General features: G+C 40.5%; 1 protein-coding gene across 2 annotated transcripts in view; it reads right to left on the reverse strand.

The window, feature by feature from the left end:
- The window catches only part of mbpb (myelin basic protein b), a 70,318-nt gene extending 59,729 nt beyond the window's left edge, over positions 1-10,589 (reverse strand). The window contains exon 1 of one of the 2 annotated variants that reach the window (XM_007559894.2): positions 10,277-10,589. The gene's annotated coding sequence lies outside the window, so the exon portion shown is untranslated. Of the gene's footprint in view, positions 1-7,590; positions 7,694-10,276 lie in introns of those variants that run through there. The other variant, XM_016676548.1, reaches the window with a different exon arrangement.
- Between the last annotated feature and the right edge of the window lie 2,313 nt (positions 10,590-12,902).

A 12,902-nucleotide genomic window follows, 5' to 3' on the forward strand; every position in this document is an offset into this window, starting at 1 on the left:
GAAAGAAGGCCACCACACTGTTCCTTTGCTTACAATAAAGGCAAATCTGGAATGACAGAAAATTGTCCTAGTGGTGAAAAACATGTTAAGTCTTCAGACAGAAACTCAATGAATACAACCCATCACTGTCAGGGCAAATCAACCAATCACAGACCAGTTTCAAGCAGATAGATGAGCTAATTATGCTAGCTTACACCAGTTTATGTTGCACTATGAGGATCAGAGCAGCAAGAAAGGATAATATTCCGAGAAATAGGTACTTTTAGATAGCTGTGATTATAGTCTGTATTTTTGGCTCCAGGCTATTATTCAAAATAATACAACATCCAAGCATCCATTGTCTATAACCATCTGTGTTTTTAAATGAAAACAATTCTATCAAATTATATTTCTTTTTTATTCTGTAATTTATTAATATTTTTAACCTTTATTTTACCAGGATAAAAACACACTGAGATTAAAAACCTCTTTTTCAGAGGAGTCCCTGCCAAGAGGCAGCAACAACGATGGCACACCAAATAATTAATAAATAAGAAATCAAAAAATACCCTGCACTGCGATGGACCGGTGACCTGTCCAGGGCGTAGACAGCTGGAGGTAGGCACCAGCACCCCACATGACTCCAATGGGTAAAGAAAATGGATGGATGGATGGATGGATGGAATATACCCTGAAATTGTTATTTTTACATAAGATGACAATCTCTCACCACTTCATGCCTACTTTCCTCTGGCTTTTATAAATAGGTAGGATTTCTTGCTAGGAACTAAAAAAAAAAAAAAAAACAGTTCTAGAAAAGCAAGTCAAACAAAAGCAATCGTAGCCACTATATTCGGTTAAAATAGCTTAAAATAGCTTTACTTTACTAAAGCAACCAACAAGCCGACTGCAGCAGAGCCACTATGGCTGCAGTTTAATTACAGACACATATTCTCTGGCAGGCTGCAATCCAAAGTGTTTAAATAGTCGTAAGTGTGGTGGCGTTTCTCTATTGTCTTCTTGAAGCCACAAACACACATGATGCACAATTTATGTGTTATGTCAGTCACTGCCCAGCATTCCTTCTGAAACGCACGAGCCACAAAACAACCGGATTTATCGTACAATACAATAAGTTTAATCACGACAGGAACAACCACAGTGGGGTTATATTCACACTTCTTGAAAGCTTTTCCCATGTCATTATCTTCATGAGTTTAATACTTATGATATTTAACATGTAAAGTCATTTACGGACTAATTTGCTTCGAATTATTCATGTGGATTAAATGGGGCAGAATCAACTTCAGCATTAACATTAATCATATCACCAATCTCACTAGCACGATACTTAAATCTAAATGTTTTTGGTGCAACCGCAAAAATGTTCAACTGCATCACTTGAACGAAGTTACAGCTCAAGCACGTGCTAGCAATCCTACTTTTTTTTTTATTTTTTTTAGACTTTCTTTAGCATATTGTGTGGAAAAACTCAGACAATCATGACCCTGTGAGGAATACGGCAGAAAATGTGACAGTTTTTGGAATCACATCTGCAGGTTTAGCAGCCAGACCAAACGCCATGTGATAAGACGTCTAAAATCAGCTGCTGCCTCTACGCTCGTCGTGCCAGAATCACTTAATCATCATGGCCGTCGTCACTACTCCTCACGGGTAGCGGCGGTAGTCTGGTTGGAGTGAGTAAGCGAGGACAGCTGTACGTGGGACCGGGCTGGGGGATGAGTTTCCGTTTCTGTCAGTTTTGTACACTCAGGCATGACTGACTGCAGCAGCTTCTGTGTGCAGATAAACAATGTTTGGCCCGCGGGCCAAAGCAGTCTGTCTGGAACATTAAAGTGTCTTTGCTCTCTAACCGTAAGGAGATGAGGTTCGCTCTTGTCCAAATCGGTGACGTCGAGCAGACCGCGGTGCTTCCTGGCTCTCGTTCTCGCTCACAGCTGGACGTCTGCAGGAGGAATGTAACGCTGCCACTGTTTACTCTGCACACATTTTTTGCTCTGGGATATTTTTCTGAGCCCCACAAAGGCTCGAGAGGAAATAAAAACCTCGAAGGTTCGATGATGTGTATAGATATTGCTCTGTTATTTCAAACCGATGTTTGCTGTGATGTGTTACTCGCCGGCTCGCCTTTCAAAGTCTTACTGAGACAGCCTGGGTGCCTCCTGGGGGCATGGACACAATTCTCTTCGGTGGAGATTTACAGCCACATCATTCTGGGCTTGCGCTCTGAAAATTCAAACTGTGGCCTCTTTATTTAGATCTGGAAGAAAAATAAAGAAAATATAATACTCCTTTAGGATTTCTGTTACCCTTACTCCATGCCAAAGAGAGCTGTTAACTCCCACAGTAAACAGTCCTTTGTTTCTGCCTCCCACTCCACAATTACTGCTAAAGCTTTTGCACCTTTGCAGAACACCATGACTGTGAAACATCTCCTAATTACAGCTCTACAACACACTCGCTAGTTTGGCACGTCACACATGAATGTAAAATGCCTACATGCTAAAATTCAATCAGTTTTGGACCAGTCAAAACAGACGGGGCGTTCTGAGAGTAGTAGATTTTAAAAGACAAGAAAGAAGAGGCCCAGTTCAAACCCGGCATCACTTGACTAGGTGTGTAACAGCACACAAACATCAAAACTCGGTTAGTACGTATCCTTTAAAGCAGGGGTCCCCAAACTTTTTCCTGCGAGGGCCACATAGCTGTTCCTTTATCTGGTCGGGGGCCGGTCTTAGGTTTTTGGAGAAAGAAACCTTAGAAAATTCTTATCGACAGGGGGGGGGGGGGGAGGGGGTCGACGACACATTCGCGCTTTTAGATAGATTTTTACCCAGCATGCAAATGGAAAAAACCGTGAGTGAAACGGTGACTGGGACTGACTGGTATCTATTCCATTGAGGGAAAGTTAGTTTCACATCTGCTCAAGAGCCCCCCTGTTGGTTGAAGTAAAATCCACATATAAACCGGAAAATACAATATATGAAAAAAAAACACTGAATGCTCTCTGGTATGAGGAGGCGGGCCGGCTCCGGCATTGTTCAGGGGGCCGGACCAAACGACGTGGCGGGCCGTAGTTTGGGGACCCCTGCTTTAAAGTCATGGATCGTTCATATTCTATTTGCTTCAGTGACGAGAAACAAATATTGTAGAGGGGTGAAAAACAAGTCAATAGTATATTAAAAGAATAAGTAAGAAAATAGGCACCCCAACATAATTTTTACTTTTGTATCTTTAATTTCTTATTGGAATTAGTTCTTTAGTGTCGTTTTAGTTAGTCCTATGCAATTCCACACACAACCGATAGGGGCGCTGTCCCGTTGGTGGCATAGAGAAGATTGAGCACACAAGAAGAATAAATCGTCCTGTTGAATGTCAAGAAAGCTCAACGTGTGTCTCGTCTTTCTCATACCACAGGTCAGTAGTTTTCTTGGAAGAGTTGAAAAGGTTATTAAATCGAATCTCAACTAATGAGTCGCGTAGTTCCTTTTGTGATTGTTATTGTGTACGAAAACGGGACTTGTTATGAAGGCTAAAGCTAGCGGGCCTCTACACGTGTGTGAGCTAGCTGAAGAACTGCAGAGTTCATTTGAACTTGTGTTTTGCACTTTTTGAGAGAGTTCTCACTCAAAATACATTATTTTGGTTTCTTTATTGTATTTTATGTGATTCTTTTTCAATCAATCAATCAAATTTTATTTATTTTTTATGGGTTTGTTGCAAAAACCAGATAAACTAGGTATTTAGGACGTATGTGAAGCTGAGTACCGAGACACAATATGAAAGGAGCATTGCGGGGACAAGGTATTGAATTTAAAGCACTAACCACAAAATTAATATAGTTTGGATAAGTAACATCTATTTGTGAATTAATTGTGTAATTTGATAGAATTCATAATGCATGTTAAAAGAATGATTGTTTGGTTTAAAAGTATATTACAGTCATTTCTGATGTAACGAAGCTAATGGTTCTCTACCTGAAGTATGTGATACATGAAGTATGTTGTATATGAAGTGTGTTTATAACACAAGAAGAATAAATCTTCTGGTTGAATGTGAAGGAAGCTCAACGTGTGTGTCTCATCTTTCTCATACCACAGCATCACACGTTGAGGGAACATCATTCTGTACATTACCCTCAGCCATCCAAGGTTGCAGGGCAACACACACACACACACACACACATATATATATATATAATTTTTTTATATTTTATTCACAAATTAATGTTTGTACTTATGCCTAAGAAGAATTTAGAGACCAATTAACTAAACAGTGGTGATTTCAGACTGTGGCAGGAAGCCGGAGCACCCGGAGAGAAACCTGCAAACAGGAAACCTGTCAAATCTTTTGACCTTTCTGTCCCATAAATTTAAGTCAGACACATGTTTGGTCCCAGTCAGATTTCTCCAGCCTCAAAACAGTTACTAATTAGGTCTTCTAGGATTTTTTTCTTCTTCTGAATTTATTATATTTAGCTCCTCTCCAAAGGCGTCTTTAACATCTTTCAGAGGAGGGGTTGGAGAAACAGAAACATCAGGTGTCCCATCATTCCATCATTTCTTCACTTGTAAATGCAGATCAATCCATTTTGGGACATGTCTTTACTGCTGTCGCTGTCTGCAATGAAGACATGTTCATTGTCAGCCTTAGTGGTTTGTTCTCCTTTTATTAAATAACAGTAGAAATTGGTAAGCTTTGAATCCCCACAGATGACGGAGGACAGGTGGTACCTCTCCGTTCCACCTTCACATTCTGCAGGCACGCCCACGGTCTGATTGAAAACTACTTGGTGTTTCCTGGTCAACCTATGCAGAAAAACACCAGCAAGTTGTTATCAGTCAGGCAATATTTTTTCTGCAAGGCTGACCCACAGCCTGAAGAGCGATGTTTGCACCCCAAATCCAACCACATGTTAAAAAGGGAAACTATGTTGGTTGGAAACGTTGCCGGTGGAAGGACAACCAGGGGGCTGTTGTTCAGGAGCTCAAGGAAAGTAGTTCCACAGTTTGAGCAAGAGTTTTTGGTGTATAGCTCTCTCTGCGTCACCACCAAAAGAATCCAACCAGACCAGCACAGACTCCAGCAAACATTTGATTTCGTAGCCCTTTCCCATATCTGATGGCAGTTTCTTCTCCCTCAGCTCCTTCAAAACTGGGGATAGGTCTTTCTGACAAAAAGTTTGCCGGGCTGACGGACAGCTGAGAGGATGAGACTCCCACAGCATTGGATGGACGATGCCTCCAGAAAAACCCTTTCCTGAGCGAGACACCGTCTGGTGACGCTCAGGTTTAGGACACTCTGGAATGTAGCATTCACCCAGCTGTTGAGGAGTTCGTTGGAGAACTTAAGGAAGTTCAGTTCTCCTCCGCTTGTCCTTGTTCTGCAGCTGCTGTCCTCCCTACATCTGGCATATCCGAGCCAACTCTATCTACTGAATTAATGCCATGGGAGCAGGAAACCTCGAATGCAACGGTAATCTTAGCATTTAGAGATGTTCTTTGGGACAAATTAACTCCATTTCCATCTGAAATACGTTCCCCATCCAGGGAACTTGGGATTTGAAAGACGCTAGTAAAAGTGCTCTTCAGAGAAATGTTGTCTGTAGTAAAGGAAAGAGATGGAACCAACAAAACCAAAGCTTGTGCTGTCACTTCAGCCACAGCTTTGGCTGCGACGTCAGCCACAGACAAATCTTCCCCAGCCGGGTTAGATTTTTCTGCGATTGTACTCTCAAACTCACAGTGTACCGTCGTCTTCGAACAAACTTCCCCAGCCAGGTCAGTTTGTTCAAAGACAATACGATTCTTACTATCTTGTACACTCTCAGTCGGTTGTTGAGAGCAAACCTCCCCAGCCGACTCAGTTTGTCCAGAGACAGTACCGTCGTCCTCTGTACTGTCTCGTACAGACGACGAGATAGAGTCTGAGGCATAGACATCACAGACATCCGTCGCCTTTTCAGAACAAACCTCCCCAGCCGGGTCGGTTTGTTCTTTGGTATTGGATGGAAGACCTTTCCAAAACAAATCGTCCTTGTCATCCTGATGGTTACCTTCGTTAAAATCCTTTCCTGGAAAGTACCAATTGTACGCTTTCTTCAACCCCGTGGTTACAGCATAACCAATGCCCCAACCAAGTGGGATAAACAAGGGAACGAGCACCTTCGAAAAACTAAACATCATTGCTCCACTCAAATCTGAATCTCCAAGAACCGTCTGGATCCTGACTGATGCTTTGAGATTCGAACTCACTGGACTTCTGGTGCGCAATGTCTTGCTTCTGATCGTTGCTATGGGAATGGTCAGATCAGTTCTGCATGACTCAAGCTGACATAAATACTTAAATAAAAAGTTATATATTTTTTTTTATTTAAAATGAAGAGATTAATAGATTTGTATATGATTTAATTTTAGCATTTGTGGTTTTCCATACCTGCTGTGGTATAAATGGTCTTAAGCCATTTATCCACTATTATTTTTAATTATTCAGCCATGATTATTCATGTATTAGTCATTACACAGTGCTAGGAACAGTCTGTGACTTATTAAATTTATTTTTTAAATTTTCACAGACAATTTAATGCTGTGACTATTTTGTCAAACATAACAAACAAAAGTCACAGGAGATTCCAAATGCAGATCATTTGTCTTAATCAAGAGTCACTTTTTAAAACGGTCTCCAAAGCAGATTCAATCAGCTCTCAACAAAAAGAGAAATACCCAACACAGAAAAGTACCATACCGATACCCAGTGGTGAATAAAACGCCGACTGCTGAAAGAATGTCTTTTCTACTTTTTTTTCCAATAAGTAAAACTATTTCATCAGCTGCAAAACATCTTTTGAAGGAATCCAGATAACTGTTTAAGCAGTTCAAAGGACCTACCAGCAGTGGTTAATTTATTTTTTTTACTCTTCGTAGGCAAAATTCTGAAAATCCCACTGTGTGAGGGGATGTTGAAATCCAGTTCAATTTGGGCTTTGACTGGGTCACTGTAACACATATATCTGCTTTAATCTAAACAATTTTCCTGTAGGGTCTTTGTCCCCCTGAGAGTTGAACCTCTAACCTAATCTAAAGTGCTTTGCCCCCTCTTGACAGGTTTCGCTCTCTGATGAAGAAGAGCACCCATACATGATACTGCCACCACCATGTTTCACCTTGGGAGTCGTGTTACTTTTACAGAGAATATCTCTGTAGGTGTCAGAGTAAAAAGGAAATTCCTTTCACTTCACATTTATAACCATATTGAAGTTTGAATTTACAAACTTCAAACTGTCAAACAAGATCATTTTTACCACCAAATATATATAAAAAATAAAAATAATCATGAATCAGTAGAGACATTTTAACTCTACAACGCCAATACTTCACAACACGACACAACCAGCGATGGCAAAAAATGCTCCACAGAGCGCCACACCTTGGGCAAATCCAAACAAAGCCTCTGTGGCGATACACAGGTGGAGTTCCTGCAGCGCGCAATGCAACTCAACCTGTCTGCCAAGAACAAGAACAGACGCAGACAAGGCGGGAAGTGAGCAAGAAGAGGAAGAGTACGAGCGTGAGAGCACGGAAGTGAACTAACCTCAGTTTGTCACCTGTAAACGGCAGATGTACCATGTGGATGTGGTGCACTCGGCGGGCAGGAGGAAAACAAACATCTCTCGGCACAGAAAGCTGAGAACGGGGAGGCGAAAGGTTTCAACACGACCGCGCAGCAGAGGAATGCCGAGCAAGGCATGTGATTGTGTAAGCACACACCTCTTGACATTCTTCCCGCTGGCTGAGGCAAATCCTGTGAAATTTAATGGAGAGCGTTCTATCGGCCTTCCCCGCTCCGCTCAGGTAGCTGTGGGCAAACTATGATGTTCTCCCCCCCTCCCAACTATATGGAAGTAAGTCATGGCAAATGTTGAACGCTTTCAATCATTAAGCTCCCCGATGTGCCACTAAGACGAACAAGATATCTCTATCTGCAAAGAAATGGAAAGTGCTGTAAGTTTTCAGCTTGGCTCTAAATCTGTGTAGCTCGACCAAGAACAGTCACTCGTGTGTGAGTGCGTTATTTAAAGCACATGAAAAGCAACCGCAATAAGCAAATAGGAAACAGCTATTGCCACCGCTGTTGTTTACCGTATTAAAATTTCAAACGTGATTTTCAGGCTTCGCTGCAAGAGACTCGGCTGATTTGTCCGCTATCAGTGTCATCGCCAGACTGAATTTTAGGTGAATCAAAAGAGCCGGTGTAGGTTCTACTGGTGAGTGTTTGTCTTTTGTGTATTGTTGCGTAACAGTGTTATTCAAAGGTTAGTTTCTCAAAGGTTTTATGTTGAACGGACAAGCCTCCTGATTGACAGCAAGCCAGTTTGTCCACCGCTTGCCGCAAACCTGCACCACTACGCAACAACAATAACAACAATAACAGGTTAGCAACTTTCTAGAAAAACACAAAAAGTAAAAGTAACAATTTACAAATCGAACAGATCGGATCAGAGTGTCAATTTTTCCCTTCATCGGCTCAGACTGGAGAGCAGCTGATAAAAACACTGAAAAATCAGATTTTTTTTTTTTTTGTAATTCATTATAATCTTTAAAATTATCAACTACTTTAAATTCCCGTCTATAAATACGACAATCAACAGAATCTTAGAATTTTAGATATATAGATAGATCATCAGTTTATAATCTCATGCTTGATAAATACCCCGCAAGAATCCATTCATAATACTTATAAAATACAGAATACATACAGTCATGTTAATATTTCCTGAATTGACTAATATCCCACTGATTCAAGCTGTACATGTCTGTGCATACTCAAATGTACACACAGAAATAGGTTGTAATTCTTGAAGAAATACTATGAATTTCAATGCTTTAAGGGTCTAATGCATGGCAGATTTAAGAAAACAGTATTTATTAAGAACAAAAGCTAAAGCACTCTTATTAGTGAGGCAGAAAGAAACTGGCAACAGACTGGAATCAGACATTTTTTGCTCAAGCGCCTCCAATCTGGCAGTCAGCAGGTCAAACTGTGAAAACATGTTTTTTTTACTCGTCTTTCCAGCACATGTAAAATCAGACTATTTGCTGTCTAAAACCATCAAACATCTCCTTTGATGCATGTGTTTTGAGTTTATTAAAATCAATCAGACATAGGTTAGAGGCATCCATTAGAAACACGTCACACTTCTATGTATGAAATATGGATTATGTTAAAATTAGAATGGCAAGACCAAAGAAATACAGAAATTGGTATCAGCTGGGATCAGCCTGATCAGAACATCGCTAGTTCAAATGACAGATCAATGAGTATTGCATATCATTCTGATTATAAATAGTAACACACTCAGAATAACCCATTACAAACTGCTTTTGAGAATAAAGCTGACAATGTGTGCATATTGTTTCGGGATAGCAAATAGCACATGACCAAAATGTGGGCACCATTGGTTAGAAGCAAAACCAAAAACAACCACCTGAAACACCAGCACCAGAGTCAGTTTTAAATCTTTCAAATTTAGACGTAGTGAAACTTCACAATATTATTTCATGTCTCATGTTGGAGGATTAATACCCTGCATGACTAGACGCATAATAATAAAAACATCGGCACAAATAATGCTCAAAGAAACGTCATTATATTTAATACTGCTTGTATTGTTACAGCTGATTGTTGGCCCACTTATTCCAGCTTTGCACACATTTCCGGTAGCAGCGAGTCAGAATTCTATAACAAAACAAGAAAAATCCCCGAATGAAGTCGTACTTCGACGGTTTAAGGTAAGCCGAATTGAAGAAATATAAAATATGTCCTCAAAAGTTTCTTAGTCTTTCTAAATACTTTGAAGCTCAACGGCAGAGCTTAAACAATCGCTAAATTGTGCGATTTGTTAAGGAGGTTCGGAGCGGAAGTTAAAGCTGGGAGGACCACAGTGGCACATGACAGACCAAGCGTTGTGACAGTTCTGTGAGATGCTTAAAGACACTTTACACTGAGCTTGTTACGATTTAAAAAATAAATACATTAGCACAAAAAAAAAAATTAAAAATCCCATTTCGCCTCAGAGTTTTAAAGGTCTTTTACGCTATACGTAAACAAGTCGACGTGGATAACATGTTTACTATGGTTACACCACGTAACCTCTGGTCGTAAAGATGTAGATCTACAACCAAACAGCACTAACATCACCGTGGCATGCTTGCATGTGTTTGTCTACAACAACTGCTTTCTCACAACAGTGAATGTTATCAGTTTGTGTGCAACATACCCTTCTCCGGTTAGTCTGTGTCAAATACATCCACAGTTGAGTCTTGCACTGGATGTAGACCAAACTGTAAGTCTTCTTTCAGCAGAGGTTCACAGTGGAGTTATTATTATTGTTTATATATATATATATATATTTCCTTTCACAGCATTGTTCAGAAGAGCGCCTTCCTCCCCCTCCTGTCTGATTTAAAAGCGGTTACAGCTCTCACCCTCCTCCCCAAAAGTGTCTCCGTTAGTTAAAAAACAGAAAGAAAAACAGCGTATCCGTGCTTCCTGATTGAGGTGAAGCGGTGATGATGATGTTTTGCAAGGGGTGGGGCGGAATGCAGCGTCGAGTCCGCCAAGAAATGAAGCCTTCAGAGGCGCGTTGGTGCACGTCTGTGCATGACTATTATGACTACAGTCAGGGTTGCGTGTGCTGCTGATATACATTTTCTTTTTTGCAACATATTTTCTGTGTAATGTGTAGCAATGTTTTAACAGGATCTTACACACAAACAGCGCAATCAGCAGCACAGCCTGTACAGTCGCTCTATACCAAGAAGTGTAAGAAGTTGCGCAATACTTCCAAGATCACAAAGACCTTGCCCGTGGGCGCCGTCAGGTTAGATGGGAGGGGGCGGGGGCAAAGGGTTCTCAAACATGCGGACATGCATTCTCTTGTATCATGCTACATACTGGCTTACAGTTAATGATTAAAACAAATAAAACTGTTAGGCTCTGTTTGAGGGCAGGAGTCATTTTGCATGTGATTCACTTCACTTTAATAGAAAGAACTGCAGATTTTATCATGATGAAACATGCATTTTATTGGTGTATCATGTAATAGTCTAACAATCGTCATACAACTGGAAGAGCGTGGTCTTCTCTTTTATCGTCTCTTTTTTAACGAATAAAATCTGAAAAGTGTGGCGTGCATTTGTATTCAGCAACATTGGTAAAAGGGCAGTATTATGTAAAATTGACTGTTTTGAGCTCTAACATCATGCTATTCCTTCCTCAAAAACATACCTGGATAGTTGCCTTAATTTTTTTCATGCATGGTTGAGAAATCCTTTATTCTCCATGGTAACCATTATCCTGGGGGGACCTAGCTCCACCTTCGAGGCGCAGCTCCTCCTCTTAATTGCAGTTTCCAAGCTTCTGAGCTTCCGCTTCACAGAGCAGCCCTCCCACTCAGCTCCTTCAGACTAGCCAGCAGCAATTAGCAAACACCTGGTGGAACTGCTCATATAGTGGTAAATGTTGAAAGGCTTCATTTCAACATTTACCAGAGTTCCTAGTGCAACTCTGGTAAAAACGTTGCTGAAGAGTTAACAGTGGAGCGATGTTGTGATGACCACCTGAAGGCAGAGTTTCAGAAAGAGCAGAAGTTTTTAAAGAGACAGTCCCAATTTCAAGGCTTTAAATTACAAAGTTAAATTTTTTAAGCCATATTTAAAACAATTGAAACATAGTTACTTTATTGTGGGAAATACATATTACTGTCCCTCTAAGCATTATGTACTGCGATCTTTTGGAAGATATGTCTACCAACTTTGCACGTCAAGAAGCAAAAATCTTTTTGCCAATCCTTTTTTGTAAAACAGGTCAAGCACAACCAGAGCGTCTGTGGACAGAAATATCAAACCATGCCTCAAATTACCAATTGGATTTGGGTCTGGACTTTAAATGGGTCATGCTAGCACATGGATACTTGATCTCAACCTCCCCATAGTAGCTGTGTGTGTTCAGTGAGGTTTGTTTCCTTGCTGATAGGGGAACATCCACCCTGGTTTTAAGCTTCCCACAGATTTCCTTACAGAATTTTCATTTTGTTTAACTCCCTTCATCTCTTCTGTGTAAAACTACTAAACATCAACAGAGTGTCTTCCTTCAGAGGCTTCTTCACAATTGCTTTAAAACTGACCACTGCAGGAAATCCCTTCTGTCCACAGTCATCAGTATCAACAACAAGACTTTGAAGAAACTTGATAAATATGGTGTAACATTTAATTTCCCTTTGGGGCCAATATTTATTTAAATATATTTTTAATTTGAACTAACTTGAATTGTGTTGTCTTTCCAATATTCCTGCATCTGCTGAAGAAACACATCCCCATAGCATTATGCTACCACCACTATGTGTTACCATGGAGATGTTGTGTTTAGGGAGATGATCAGTGTTAGTTTTACCCAAAAAGAGCAGCTATCTACTCCTTTTCACCATGTCTTTTACCCAGTTTGTGGAACTGTAAATAGGAATAGTAATATAAACCCCCATGTTTAAAGGCTACTGGTGAAGAGCACAAATAAAACCTGAATCGTTTTCAGGTTCTCCCACTTAAGTCTTACTGAGTTTTACTGAGTAATTCTCTCCTTGTTCAGCCTCGGAAGATGGAGAAGTGGCAGACGTCCGCAGCTCAGGCAGTAGAATCTGTTGACGAGACATATCTGTGCCCCTCACCTCACAAACACGACTTATTTTGTAAGTGTAGCAAAAAAAAAAAAAAAAAGGTACTACTGAGAGAAAGATGCGAGACTGTGTGTGCAGTTTTGTTTTGTTTTTTTTACAAATAGTGCAGGGATCACATTGGATGCATTTTTATAAGGAACTCTGGTCAGTTGAGATCAAAACAAATTTTTAG

Source organism: Poecilia formosa, unplaced genomic scaffold (assembly GCF_000485575.1).
Source record: "Poecilia formosa unplaced genomic scaffold, Poecilia_formosa-5.1.2 Scaffold0, whole genome shotgun sequence".
Classification (NCBI taxonomy): Eukaryota; Metazoa; Chordata; class Actinopteri; order Cyprinodontiformes; family Poeciliidae; genus Poecilia; species Poecilia formosa.